Raw genomic sequence first — 14,007 nt, forward strand, 5'->3', positions numbered from 1 at the left:
ATATTTAGATGGTGGTATAGGCCTAGCCTAAATCATATTTACTTTCTATTTTGCAGCTCTGGCATTTATTCTAGACAAGGCTCTTCTGTGTCTTTATAGTATCATTCTCACACAAGTCAGTTGCTGAAGGCCCAAGTCTATACTACGCCATCTACTGCTATAATGTCGTCATCGAATGCCGTTCTAAAACAAGCTCTAGACTTTTATTTTGGAAATGAAACCAGAAGCTGCAAAGAAACTCTAACATCTGCGCTATAGTTGCTTGATTGACTAGCTAACTTCAACTAGCTATGCTCGGTTCATGTTCTTTGCAGATGCCACATTCCTGACAAAAGTTTGTACATACAAAAAAGATCTGTAACCGAGTAAAAGGAGACGTAAAGTAAGAATTGAACATGTAAATGTTAATTCATAGTCGTAACATAGGGTTTACAGATCTAATTTAACAGTTATGTTTCATGTTTCACTCATGTCTTTTCTTATGATCCTAACAATTTACGTATGGATTTTCTTACGATCCTAACGATACGTACGTTCAATCTTTTGGTAGCTATCTGGCTCCATAGTGGTCCTCCCACTACCACTCGAGAAGCAGTTTATTAGGCTGCAGATGAAATAAATTATGATGAACTTTACAGGGTGGTGAATATGCTGGCGAACATGCAAGGTGATGAGCTTGATGCTCCTTTCCAATAAATACTGAGGGTCATATTCTGGTGACATGCTTGGCTGCTGTTTGATAAATACAAATAATATCGCTCTTATCCATAATAATCTCATAATGTATAGCAAGCTGTTGGCTAGAGCGCACATGCCAAGACCAGAGTGGGCACATTCACTATATAACACAACAGTTTTTATGACAAAACCATCAGTAGAGCTGAAAATGTGGTGGAAACCCATTTAACTTGTAGTTTTCACTCTACACAAGAGAATTTAACCGCAAAAGTAATTTTTATGTGCACCACATCATCGCGCACAACCTTTTATTTGCAAAAAGCCAGTTTGATGGAAACATCTCTGGTGGGAAAATGAGCATATTGTTTTATGCAGATTTGAGAATATTGGCCTGAAAAACTCTCGCAAATTGGATGGAAACCTAGCTAGTGGCTAGGTTTTGGAGGGCTTGCAACTAATTGTTTCTCCCTAGAATACATCTGTTACTCACGGTTTAAAAATGTGTGTCTACCTTTTCTTCCCAACTGAGGAGAACAATTGACATTTCTTGCATTACTTAATGCTTAATTTACACAAGTGGCATATTAATTGGCTTTTTAATTCAAACACTGTGCTGGGGAATATGTTCAAAAGCTTGCTAAGAGGAACGACTGGTGAGGCTTCCCTCTGCTCCGCACGGGTAAACGTGTGTGTCCCTCTTTCCCAGCAGTCAGTTTTCTGCCTTTCATTTACAGCAGGAAGCCCCAAGCCGTCTGTTGAGGTGGGCATTTGTGAGGCACAGATAATAGCTTGAAGTGTCTCTAGATATCAATCTGTCTACCTGGAACTCCCTCTACAGCGTTAAATTAAAAAGGAGCTGGAGTGTGAAATGTAGTTTTTGACAACAAATTAAACGCACCCCTGGTTTACATGGATTAGTGAGAGAGGGGTGGGGGGGATATGTTGAAACAGGTCACCTCCTTAGGCAATATGAGGCGGTCTATTTACTTGTGTGTTAACCCTGAAGAAAAACAGCAGATCCACTAGGCCGTTTGCTCAATCCACCTGTAAATGTGCAACACTGGAGAGCGTATCATTACAATCTCTCAATTGCTAAAGTACTGGCTGAATACTCAATGACAACATATGGAGAGATCAAGAACGCTGATACTTTAGTATGACGTTAACATTTACAGTGTGGGTATTGTATGCCAACAACAATAAAGACCTTTATCTGAGTATCAGTGGTATTTGTGAGACATTTAGAGGATGTTACACACAATCCAGTTTGAGCCCTGTAACTCATTTTCTGAGAAGAAAGTCAACTCTGCAAATCCAAGAGAGAAATTGGGCCTCTAGATTTTACCCAAAACGAAAGAAACCTACTTAATCTACCTAACCCAGACCATAATGACCTGGAATTAAATCGAACACTGATTAAAGCCAATCCAGGCCCTTTGCCTTGAAGAGAATTCTGAACTAAAATGTAGTAAAATAAGGTAGACTATATATAACTTTGAAGAAGAGAATTAGACATTCAGATCTAACGGTAGCTCGTTAAGGTACTTCTCTCTTGCATTAACCAACTATTACCCCTTCCCTTGAACTTGCATTCCGATTTAATTTCTCCAATTTCACAAGTCTCTGTGAGATTGACTGCAGAAGTTGGACATAAATTTCACATCACTGGAAGCCCAACACATTTCCTGCTTGAGAACCAGCAAGAAAAACTTCATCAAGCTGCTAGAAACATGGCTAATTCCCTAAAGTGAGACTGCACAACTACGCAGCTGTTAAATCTGGTTTGCCCAATCAATCCTACATGGGAATAATGCATCACTATGGAATCTTTCGCTTCAACTGCGATCCCCACCCAAGCGATGGAAAAGGCAGACAATGCTCAGACCCATTAGTTACTGCTGGCACCTCTGTCAGCGAAGCACCCCCACCCAACACAAACACACACACACCCTCCTACACCCCATACAACTACCCATGGCCTATTCTCCTGGAGGTACTATTGATAAGCACCCAATATCAAGTGCCTTGTGATTACATCCTAGTTAATCTCTTTTTTTTTTTTTGCTCATTCTTTAAATGAAAACTAGAAGGTATCTGAAAATTGTAAATGATTGCTAAGGTGATGTTTTATGGTGCACTGTACAACACAAAAACCTCCCAGTACTCACTGGATGAACACTAAGGGAGAGAGCTTTGAATAACTAACCATATAATGTCATATCTGGAAGGGGCTTTAGAGAAAGAGTCTATAGCAGTGGAGGCTGGTGGGAGAAACTATAGGAGGACAGGCTCATAGTAATGGTTGAAATTGAATAAATGGTACGGTACCAAACATATGGAAACCACGTTTGACTCCATTCCATTTATTCAATTTCAGCCATTTCAATGAGCACGTCCTCCTCTAGGCCCTCCCACCAGCCTCCACTGGTGTATAGGTACTTTCCTCAGCACATTCTCTGCCTTGCACATTTGTACCATGCATTTCAATTTTAAAAGAGTGAGGTGGCGGTAATCTCCTCAAAATAAACTTTGAATAATGTATTAGTCACCATATCATCTGATCCTTTTAGCTAGCAATTGCCAATACATTCAATTAAAAAAGGCCTGTGTACATTCCTGTCTACTCTATGCTAATACAGTAGTTACCTGAACATTAGGAATGCAACAAGAATGCTATGAGGATTGCCATGTTGAGGTGGTAGGTAAATGTAATCTTAATTGGATTTTATCCTCAGGATTATGCAAAGTGCGAAACAATGTATTTTCTCAACTGCTAATCCACCTGAAAATGGTTTCAATTTTCATACTGCCCTATAACAGTTATATTCTTTTTTTTTTTTTGGCCTATGTCTAGGCTTTAGTAACAAAATCAGTCACCCCTCCCCTGGCACATCATCATTAAATTTGCTCCTCCACGCTTGTTCCCATAGTGGGAAAGTGTCCCAAATACTAGTGGAGAGAACACACTAAAACAAAAAATATCCTGGTATTTGACCTCTAAAAATACTTCAGATTTTGTCATAATGTTAACCTTGATGTTCAACTGCCATAGAGTCGAATTGTGAAACTGTGTGCCTGCAAGACTTTTCTGGCGCACTGGATGCTTGAACCCAAAAACCTTTTCTCAGAAATACCCCACAATGAGTGCCATGCTATGCTCATAACTCTAGGCTTAGTGAAAGGGTAATTGGTTTATGAGGATTGGTGGCCATTTTTGTTAGGTAAGGGATAATTCTCAATTGTGTTCGCATTTCTGAGCCAGCACAACCTAGTACCACTTTTTATTTTCAGTGTGGGAAGGTGCTACACAATTCCTTCCTTTTAAATGTCTGAGAGCTGTTTTAACATTCCATGAACATCCCCAGTACCACATGTGCGTGAAATGTAAAAAAGACGGTTGAGGGGAGAAGGTGGGGAAAGAACCGCTTGAGATTCCCCTCCAGCCAGGTATATATCGGAACTCTGACTCCAGAAAAAAATGGAGCTCTTTTTGGACATGCAGACACACACACACACACACACACACACACACACACACACACACACACACACACACACACACACACACACACACACACACACACACACACACACACCCACACACACACACACACACACACACACACACACACACACACACACACACACACACACACACACACACACACACACTCTTCACAGAAAATGGTATTTTTATAAGGCCACAGCTTCCAGAGTGACTAGTGACATCTTAATAAGGAGATTATAGGATGAAAATGTGAAAGTTAATTGAGCTTTTTCTTGACCTCTTTGGTCATTTTCAAGTGCACCGCTATTAAGATATCATACTGCCTTACATTGAGAATGAAAATGTTATTTAATTTAAAACAGTCACACAGTAACAGGACTATAGCAGTCACTACAGCGCAGAGAAACACATATTTTGCATGATCACAGGGGTTAAACGAATTCTGCACACTGATGATTTCCCTTCATTTTGAGATGGAGATATTATTTTGTTTTCCCCTTGTCTGAAAAAAAGAAGATTCCGGCAATTCTGTGCATCTGTTGGAAGCCTGCATTCCTAAAAAAACATCTGGCAGATGACGGGATCACCGTAGGTATTTAAGGAGCTTGGGAGAACAGAAAGCAAGTCGTGAATATTCTATCATGTGCAAGCTGGGCTGATACGCCCTCAGCATCAAATGAGCTGGGAATGCTTCTCACAATGCAGCCACGGTGTAAGCAAATGCTTATTACCAACGGGACAGGTAACACAGGTAAAAATCTGTCTACGGGAGGCTAACTGGCTTTGCCTTAAGAAAACCCTTAAGGGAAGTATTACCCCAGTTCCCATATAAAGTTAATCAAAGTTTTTTTCCATTCCCGGAAACTACCTCTGAACATTAAATCCACACTAAGACAAACATATAAGTAAATCCTCCAACTGCGTAAGCCACTTCTTTCCCCCTGGTTCCAGCCCCCTTGGTTAGAATAATTATGGGCAATGTTTGTTTTTCTACAAGGGATAAGCGCAAGCATATGGCAATAGAGCACCATCTACAAAACGACAACTGGAAAAATGACTCCTCAAATTTTATTTGTCACATGCGCCGAGTACAACATGTGTACTGTAGACCTTACTGTGAAATGCTTAATTACAAGCCCTTAACCAACAATGCAGTTCAAGAAATATAGTTAAGAAAATATTTACTAAATAAACTAAAGTAAAAAATAAATAAAAAAGTAATGACAAAATAACGAGGCTATATGGTATATAGGTCATTGATAGCAGGAAGCTTGGCCCCAGTGATGTGCTGGGCCATACGCACTACCCTCTGTAGCGCCTTACAGTCAGATGCTGAGCAGATGCAACCGGTGGTGCAGCTGTAGACATTTTTGAGGATGTTGGAAACCCATGCTAAATCTTTTCAGTCTCATGAGGGGGAAAAGGTGTTGTCGTGCCCTCTTCTCTGTCTTAGTGTGTTTGGACCATGATAGTTTGTTAGTGATGTGGACACTAAGGAACTTCAAACTCTCGACCCGCTCCACTACAGCCCTGTCGATGTTAATGGGGTCCTGTTCGGCCTGCCTTTTTCCTGTAGTCCACGGTCAGCTCCTTTGTCTTGCTCACATTGAGGGAGAGGTTTTTGTCCTGGCACCACACTGCCAGGTCTCTGACCTCATCCCTATAGGCTGTCTCTTCGTTGTCGGTGATCAGGCCTATTACGGTTGTGTCGTCAGCAAACATAATGATGGTGTTGGAGTCGTGTTTGGCCACATATGGGTGAACAGGGAGTACAGGAGGGGACTAAGCACTCACCCCTGAGGGGCCCCAGTGTTGAAGATCAGCGTGGCAGATGTGTTGCCTACCCTTGCCACCTGGGGGCAGCCCATCAGGAATCCAGGATCCAGTTGCAGAGGGAGGTGTTTAGTCCCAGGGTACTCAGCTTAGTGACTAGATTTGTGGGCACTATGGTGATGAACGCTTAGTTGAAGTCAATGAACAGAATTCTCACATAGGTGTTCCTTTTGTCCAGGTGGAAAAGGGCAGTGTGGAGTACGATTGCGATTGCGTCATCTGTGGATCTGTTGGGGCGATATGCGAATTCGAGTGGGTCTAGGGTTTCTGGGATGATGGTGTTGATGTGAGCCATGACCAGCCTTTCAAAGCACTTCATGGTTACCAACGTGAGTGCTACGGGGCAGTAATCATTAAAGCAGCTTGAAACATGTAGGTATTACAGACAGTCAGGGAGAAGTTGAAAATGTCAGTGAAGACACTTGCCAGTTGGTCAGCGCATGCTTTGAGTACACTTCCTGGTAATCTGTCTGGCCTCGTGGCTTTGTGAATGCTGACCTGTTTAAAAGTCTTGCTCACATCAACTACAGAGAGCATGATCACACAGTCGTCCGGAACAGCTGGTGCTTTCATGCATGCTTCAGGTGTTGCTTGCCTCGAAGCGAGCATAATAGGCATTTAGCTCGTCTGGTAGGCTTGCATCACTGGGCAGCTCGTGGCTGGGTTTCTCTTTGTACTACGCAATAGTTTGCAGGCCCTGCCACATCCGACGAGCATCAGAGCCGGTGTAGTAGGATTTAATCTTAGTCCTGTATTGACGCTTTGCCTGTTTGATGGTTCATCTGAGGGCGTAGCGGGATTTCTTATAAGCGTCCGGATTAGTGTCCCACTCCTTGAAAGCGGTAGTTCTAGCCTTTAGCTCGGTATGGATGTTGCCTGTAATCCATGGCTTCTGGTTGGGATATGTACATATGGTCACTGTGAGGACGACGTCGTCGATGCACTTATTGATGAAGCCAGTGACTGAGGTGGTATCATCCTCAATGCCATTGGATGAATCCTGGAACGTATTCCAGTCTGTGCTAGCAAAACAGTCCTGTAGCGTAGCGTCCGTGTCATCTGACCACTTCTGTATTGAGCGAGTCACTGGTACTTCCTGCTTTAGTTTTTGTTTGTAAGCAGGAATCAGGAGTATAGAATTATGGTCAGATTTGCGTCTCTGTGTGTAGAGTAAATGTGTTTTTTTTCCCTCTGGTTGCACGTGACATGCTGGTAGAAATTAGGTCAAACGGATTTCAGTTTGTCTGCATTAAAGTCCCCGGCCACTAGGAGCGTCGCTTCTGGATGAGCATTTTCTTGTTTGCTTATGGCTTTATACAGCTCGTTGAGTGGGGTCTTAGTGCCAACATCGGTTTGTGGTGTTAAATTGACGGCTACAAATAATATATGAGAACTCTCTTGGTAGATAGTGTGGTCTACAGCTTATCACGAGGTACTATACCTCAGGCGAGCAATACCTCGAGACTTCTTTAACACCTGCTGTTATTGACCAATAGACACAGACCCCCACCACTTGTATTACCAGAGGTAGCTGCTCTCTTCTGCTGATACAAGGAAAACCCAGCCAGCTCTATATTATCCGTGTCATCGTTCAGCCACGACTCAGTGAAACATAAGGTATTACAGTTTTTAATGTCCCGTTGGTAGGATAGTCTTGATCGTAGATCGTCCAGTTTATTTTCCAATGATTGAAGTTGGCCAATAGTACGGATGGTAGTGGAGGTTTACTCACCCACCTCCGAATTCTCACAAGGCACGCCCTCACAAGGCACCCCGTTTGGGCGGAGGTCGTTTGGAATCATGTAATAACCAAAAAAGTGTTAAACAACTCAAATCTATTTTATATTCTTCAAAGTAGCCCCCCTTTGCCTCGATGACAGCTTTGCACATTCTTGGCATTCTCTCAACCACCTTCATGAAGTAGTCACCAGGAATGCATTTCAATTAACAGGTGTGCCTTGTCAAAAGTAAATTTATGGAATTTCTTTCCTTCTTAATGCATTTGAGCCAATCAGTTGTGTTTTGACAAGATAGGGGTGGTATGCAGAAGATAGCCTTATTTGGTAAAAGACCAAGTCCATATTATGGCAAGAACAGATCAAATAAGCAAAGAGAAACAGTCTATCATTATTTAAGACAAGAAGGTCAGTCAATCTGGAAAATTTTAAGAACCTTTAACATTTTGTGAGACGCAGAGTAGGTGAACGGATGATCTCAGCATGTGTGGTTCCCACCATGAAGCACGGAGGAGGAGGTGTGATGGTGTTTTGCTGGTGACACTGTCTGTGATTTATTTACAATTCAAGACACACTTAACCAGCATGGCTACCACAGCATTCTTCAGCGATACACCATCTCATCTGGTGTGCGCTTAGTGGGACTATTATTTGTTTTTCAACAGGACAATGACCCAACACACCTCCAAGCTGTGTAAGGGCTATTTGACCAAGAAGGAGAGTGGTGGAGTGCTGCATCAGATAACCTGGCCTCCACAATTACTAGATCTCATCCCAATTCAGATGGTTTGGGTTGAGTTGGACTGCAGAGTGAAGGAAAAGCAGCCAATAAGTGCTCAGAATATGTGGGACTGCAGGAAAAGCATTCCAGGTTAAGCTGGTTGAGAGAATGCCAAGAATGTGCAAAGCTGTCTTAAGGCAAAGGGTGGCTACTTTGAAGAATGTCAACTAACTACATGATTCCATATGTGTTATTTCATAGTTGATGTCATCACTATTATTCTACAATGTAGAAAATAGTAAAAATAAATAAAAACCCTTGAATGAGTAGGTGTATCCAAATTTTGGACTGGTACTGTACATTACTAGTAAAGATATAATACAAAAAAATACTACTAAGATATACTACAAGTTACACACTTGCACACGTGTGAAACAGGACAATTCTAAGCACCCCCTATTTGACCTTTTTTAGGAGTGACAGTTTGGGGGTGCTGGGAGGCTTGGAAGCAAGTCCTGCCTATATGGCACTGAAGACTCCATGGCTAGGCATCCCTTTTCTACTGGAACTGGCGTTCCAAGAACAGGTGAAGTGTCAGAATGCAGGAGTGCATGTCCGAAGGATGAAAGGGGGCAGAAAGGAGGGGGAGGTAGAAGGGATCTTACAGAATTCAGCTCCTTCACCTCATAAGAAACCTCTCGCCTGGAAATTCATCTCTTCCTTCAGATTGCCACTGGGTAAGCCTTCAGTCATTCACCCAGTGTTCAGTTCATGGTAATCTCTTGTATTAGATGTAACATGAGCGTACAGTATCGCTCAATGTCTTGTCTTCTCTCTCCGCTGCACAATGCACAATGCACACACTGGGTTTTGACACCCTCTAAAACTAGCAGACATCAAGAGAGAAGACAAGACAGTCTTCTCCCTCATGGTAATCTCTTGTTTTAGATGTAACATGAGCGTACAGTATCGCTCAATGTCTTGTCTTCTCTCTCCTCTGCACAATGCACAATGCACACACTGGGTTTTGACACCCTCTAAAACTAGCAGACATCAAGTCTTTTCAGGTTTTCCCCCCCAAAAAGGCAGTTCTGTATTCTTCGCACCCCTGCTTAACTCACCCCCTCCCATCATCCCCCTCCTGCCTTCCTTCCCCTCCTCCATTACCAATGAGGTTTTCAATGCTTGCTTCCCATGGACTGGAGCTGCCAGAGCTCAAGGCTGTGGATTTACGGACGCGGATCCTCCACAGATGCTTTCACTCCTGGTTTTCTGCCTCATTACATATGGACCTCGCAGGGGGAGGGTGCAGCAGAGGCATGCAGTGGATACACTTGGAGCTGGGGACTAACTTAAATGCTGCCATTAAATAAATCCTAATATGGGGTTATTTTCTTTCTCTAAAGCCATGTTTGGTTGAATTTGTTGTGATCCATCATCATCATCATCATCATCATCAAAACAAGATGTCTAAAAGTTAGAATAATCAGTACATTGTCAAAAAGTTCTCCATACAATGTCATGGTAGTGGAATCTCTTTCCTTATGAATCATTTATAGTGCATTCTTTAAAGTACTCAGACCCTTTGAATCTTTACACATTTGTTACGTTACAGCCTTTTTCTAAAATGGATTAAATTGTTTTATTGCAAGTTTAGAAGAAAAAAAATGAAATATCACATTTACTTAAGTATTCAGACCTTGTACTCAGCACTTTGTTGAAGCACCTTTGGCAGCGATTACAGCCTCGAGTCTTCTTGGGTATGACACTACAAGCTTGGCACACCTGTTTTTGGGGAGATTCTTCCATTCTTCTCTGCAGATCCTCTCAAGCTCTGTAAGATTGGATGGGGAGCATTGCTGCACATCTATTTTCAGGTCTCTCCAGAGATGTTCGATCGGGTTCAAGTCCGGGCTCTGGCTGGGCCGATCAAGGACATTCATGTCCCAAAGCCACACCTGCGTTGTCTTGACTGTGTGCTTAGGGTCATTGTCCTGTTGCAAGGTGAACCTTCGCCCCAGTCTGAGGCCTGGAACCCTCTGCAGTAGGTTTTCATCAAGGATTTTTCTGTACTTTGCTCGGTTCATCTTTCCCTCGATCCTGACTAGTCTCCCAGTCCCTGCCACTGAAAAACATCCCCACAGCATGATGCTGCCACCACCATGCTTCACCGTAGGGATGGTGCTAGGTTTCCTCCAGATGTGACGCTTGGCATTCAGGTCAGTCTTGATTTCATCAGACCAGAGAAGGGGTCTGAATACTTTCCGAATGCACTGTATACCATACTATACGAGTACACAGCATTGCTCTTCAAAGTTGTGCCTCATCTGAAAACAAAAAATTCTCTCATGAGTGCCACTAGAAAATGGAACCGCTTAGCCTTTCTATGACCCTTCGGACAGACAACCATTATACCTCGTCAAACTACTTTGAAGTCATGAATTTGTTCCTTTACGGTATAAGTGATTATTACTTCTCACAACCCTAACATATGAATTCCTTGCTGACCAGGACAGAAAGTACCTCCAAGGTCTGTTGTTGCTTCACACCCACACTTTAAGCCTATCTTTTGCCATACTGTAACTGAATTCCAATAATCCTGGTCTTACATGAATACATTTGTACTGTGGTTCCGTCTTTCACAGCAAAGGCTCAGGTTTCTATGAAGGCAGTGAATCCAAGACCAAGATAGTGGTCTTTCAAACCTGTGCCCAACTACAGTAGGAAGACAGTTGACAAAGCTGGGAAACACAACAAGTGTTTCCTTTCCCTTAGAGATGTGTGAACAAGGCCTCCCACTAGGGAGGAATTACCCCTCAATTATGTGAAACAGCACAAACGGGAGCGCTATGAACAGTTTGTTTAACCAAGTGTAAAGCAAGAGGCGTCTTGTGTTGCAGTCAGCACGTGCTCAACAGTCCCAGAAGAAAGGCTTGTTTAAAACAGCGAGACACACAGAAGGTTGTCCCACTTAAAATGTGGTGAAAAACCATCTCTATAGCATCTGGCAAATGAATCTTGATTTCATCTCTGGAAACAGATTCTATTTTCTGTGTTTGTTTGTATATCTCCGAAGCATTCAAAGTGCTACCAGCTGGGGTTTTGGCGAGCGCAGCCTTCGCAAAACAGGAGGGCTTTAATTGCTGAAGTCTGCAGAAGATAAACAGTTGCAAAGATGTTGTTTCAGTCAGGCAATTTTATTTGATCTGTTGTGCTTCACCACAAAATGGGCTAAATATCATTGCGATATCCCAATACCCACTTATCGTGCCGTTGATGCTTCTGTACCTTTCTGCTTGCGTCACAAATCCCCAAGAGGATAATCCTTAAAAGTAAGATGGAACTGGGAATATGCCTGACGGTCCACTATTGAGGCTCTGGGTGTTGCGTCGAAGGGCGGCTGTCCTCAAAGCACCTGGTTCTGTTGTGTTTAATTTCATGGCGGCATCTCACTGGGATCCTCCATTGGCACAGATAAAAGCTAATGAGTTCTATCTCGTTACCGCTGCTCTTCGGCAGAAATGTGGAGAATAAACAAGGTTACAGCTGGAATCCTTAGTTGCTACATCAATTTTTGGACTAATAAATGAATTATATAGTGTTGATTCATTGATTCTTGAAGAATATAACTTATAAATATGCCCCATTACATTAGTTCAACTGTTGCATAAATATAAGCTGGTTTTACTACAATGTTTCTAAACCATGTAAATGTAAACAAACATTGTATAGCTTCAAAACATGGTTAAAACGGTCATGTTTATATCATAGATGGTCAGTCCTTGCATCCATAGCTGTCTATGAATTTGAGAGTTGTTACATTTCTCCAGGACCATCCCTCAGCTTTTTACAACAACACAGGCAGGGTGACTGCTTTGTTATTGTTTCAATGAAGGATTGTAGCTTTAAAGAAGAGTGGGGAATCCCTATATTGGTTCCCCTCAGCGGTCTCTGTCTCTCTCTCTTCATATTCAATTTATGAACTTTTTTCATCCTTTTCTCTTCTGCTTTAGTCAGGTGGCAAGAATGGTAATTTTGTTATGTTCAGCATTAGTAATGCACAGAAGCATTACCATATAGGGACTTTTGTTATTTAAATGCCAAGACATCCATTAGACATTCACATGGCATACAAATGTTGATTCCTTTACATAACCTTTTGTAAGAATTGGTTGTGCGCTCCGCAATCAATTTTTTACCATGATGGCTTGGCGTGTTAAAATTGTGTGCACATACACCTCCATACAAGATAATGAAGTTCACTCCTTCTCTGTTAGTTCAGGGGACATCGAATGCGTCTATTACAGCCAACGACCATCGACCCGAGCTAGCTGTACATTCCGCCCACCGCTCCCTCATTCTCGCCCACTTCTCACCTCTCCCGAGGATTAGAAATAATAATTCCTTATTGATTTTCCCACAAATGGTAATTTGCACAGAACGGAATTGTAATGAACATTGTTTTATTGTCCTTACTCCAATGTTGGAATTGATTAGAGAAAACCCACAGATTAGGTAATCTTCTCAATACCCCCTTTTTTTGTGATGGATATAAACAACAATCAAGAAGGCATTTCCCATCAAATCAAATTTTATTTGTCACATGCACCAAATACAACATGTGTAGAGTTTACTGTGAAATGCTTACTTACAAGCCCTTTTCCAACAATGCAGAGTTAAAAAGAACATTTGCAAATAAAAATATTAGAACAATAAATAACAATATACAAGGAGTACCGGAACCGAGTCAATGTGCAGGGTTATGAGGTAGTTGAGGTAATATGTACATTTAGGTAGGGGTAAAAGTGACTAGGCAATGTTCTATGAAAACCTCCTCCAGAGCACTCAGGACCTCAGACTGGGTCGAAGGTTCATCTTAAAACAGGACAATGACCCTAAGCACACAGCCAAGACAACACACAGGCTTTGGGACATTTCTCTGATTGTCCTTGAGTGGCCCAGCCAGAGCACGGACTTGAACCTGATCTCTGGAGAAAATAGCTGTGTAGCGACAATACCCCATCCAACCTGACAGAGCTTGAGAGGATCTGCAGAGAAGAATGGAAGAAACTCCCCAAATACAGGTCTGCCAAGCTTGTAGCGTCATACCCAAGAAGACTCAAGGCTGTAATCGCTGCCAAAGGTACTTCAACAAAGTACTAAAGGGTTTGAATACTTATGTAAATGTGATAAAGTTTTCTATTTTTAATACATTTGCAAACATTTCTAAAAACCTGTTTTTGCAATGTCATTACAGTGTATTTTGTGTAGATTGAGGAGAAAGAAAAACAATTTAATACATTTTAGAATAAGGCTGTAAAGTAACAAAATGTGGAAAAAGTGTAGGGGTCTGAATACTTTCCGAATTCACTGTATCTACTTCATTTTTATGTCTGTGAGCAGTTTAAAGCGCAATTGCTTGACTGGAATTCAATGGGTATCTGCTACCCATAGACTTCTAGTCATTGCGCTAACGCTAGTTAGCATTGGCTCTCAAAACTACCTCTAACTTCCTTAATACTGGACACAGA

This window comes from Salmo trutta, chromosome 17, assembly GCF_901001165.1.
Source record: "Salmo trutta chromosome 17, fSalTru1.1, whole genome shotgun sequence".
Lineage (NCBI taxonomy): Eukaryota > Metazoa > Chordata > Actinopteri > Salmoniformes > Salmonidae > Salmo > Salmo trutta.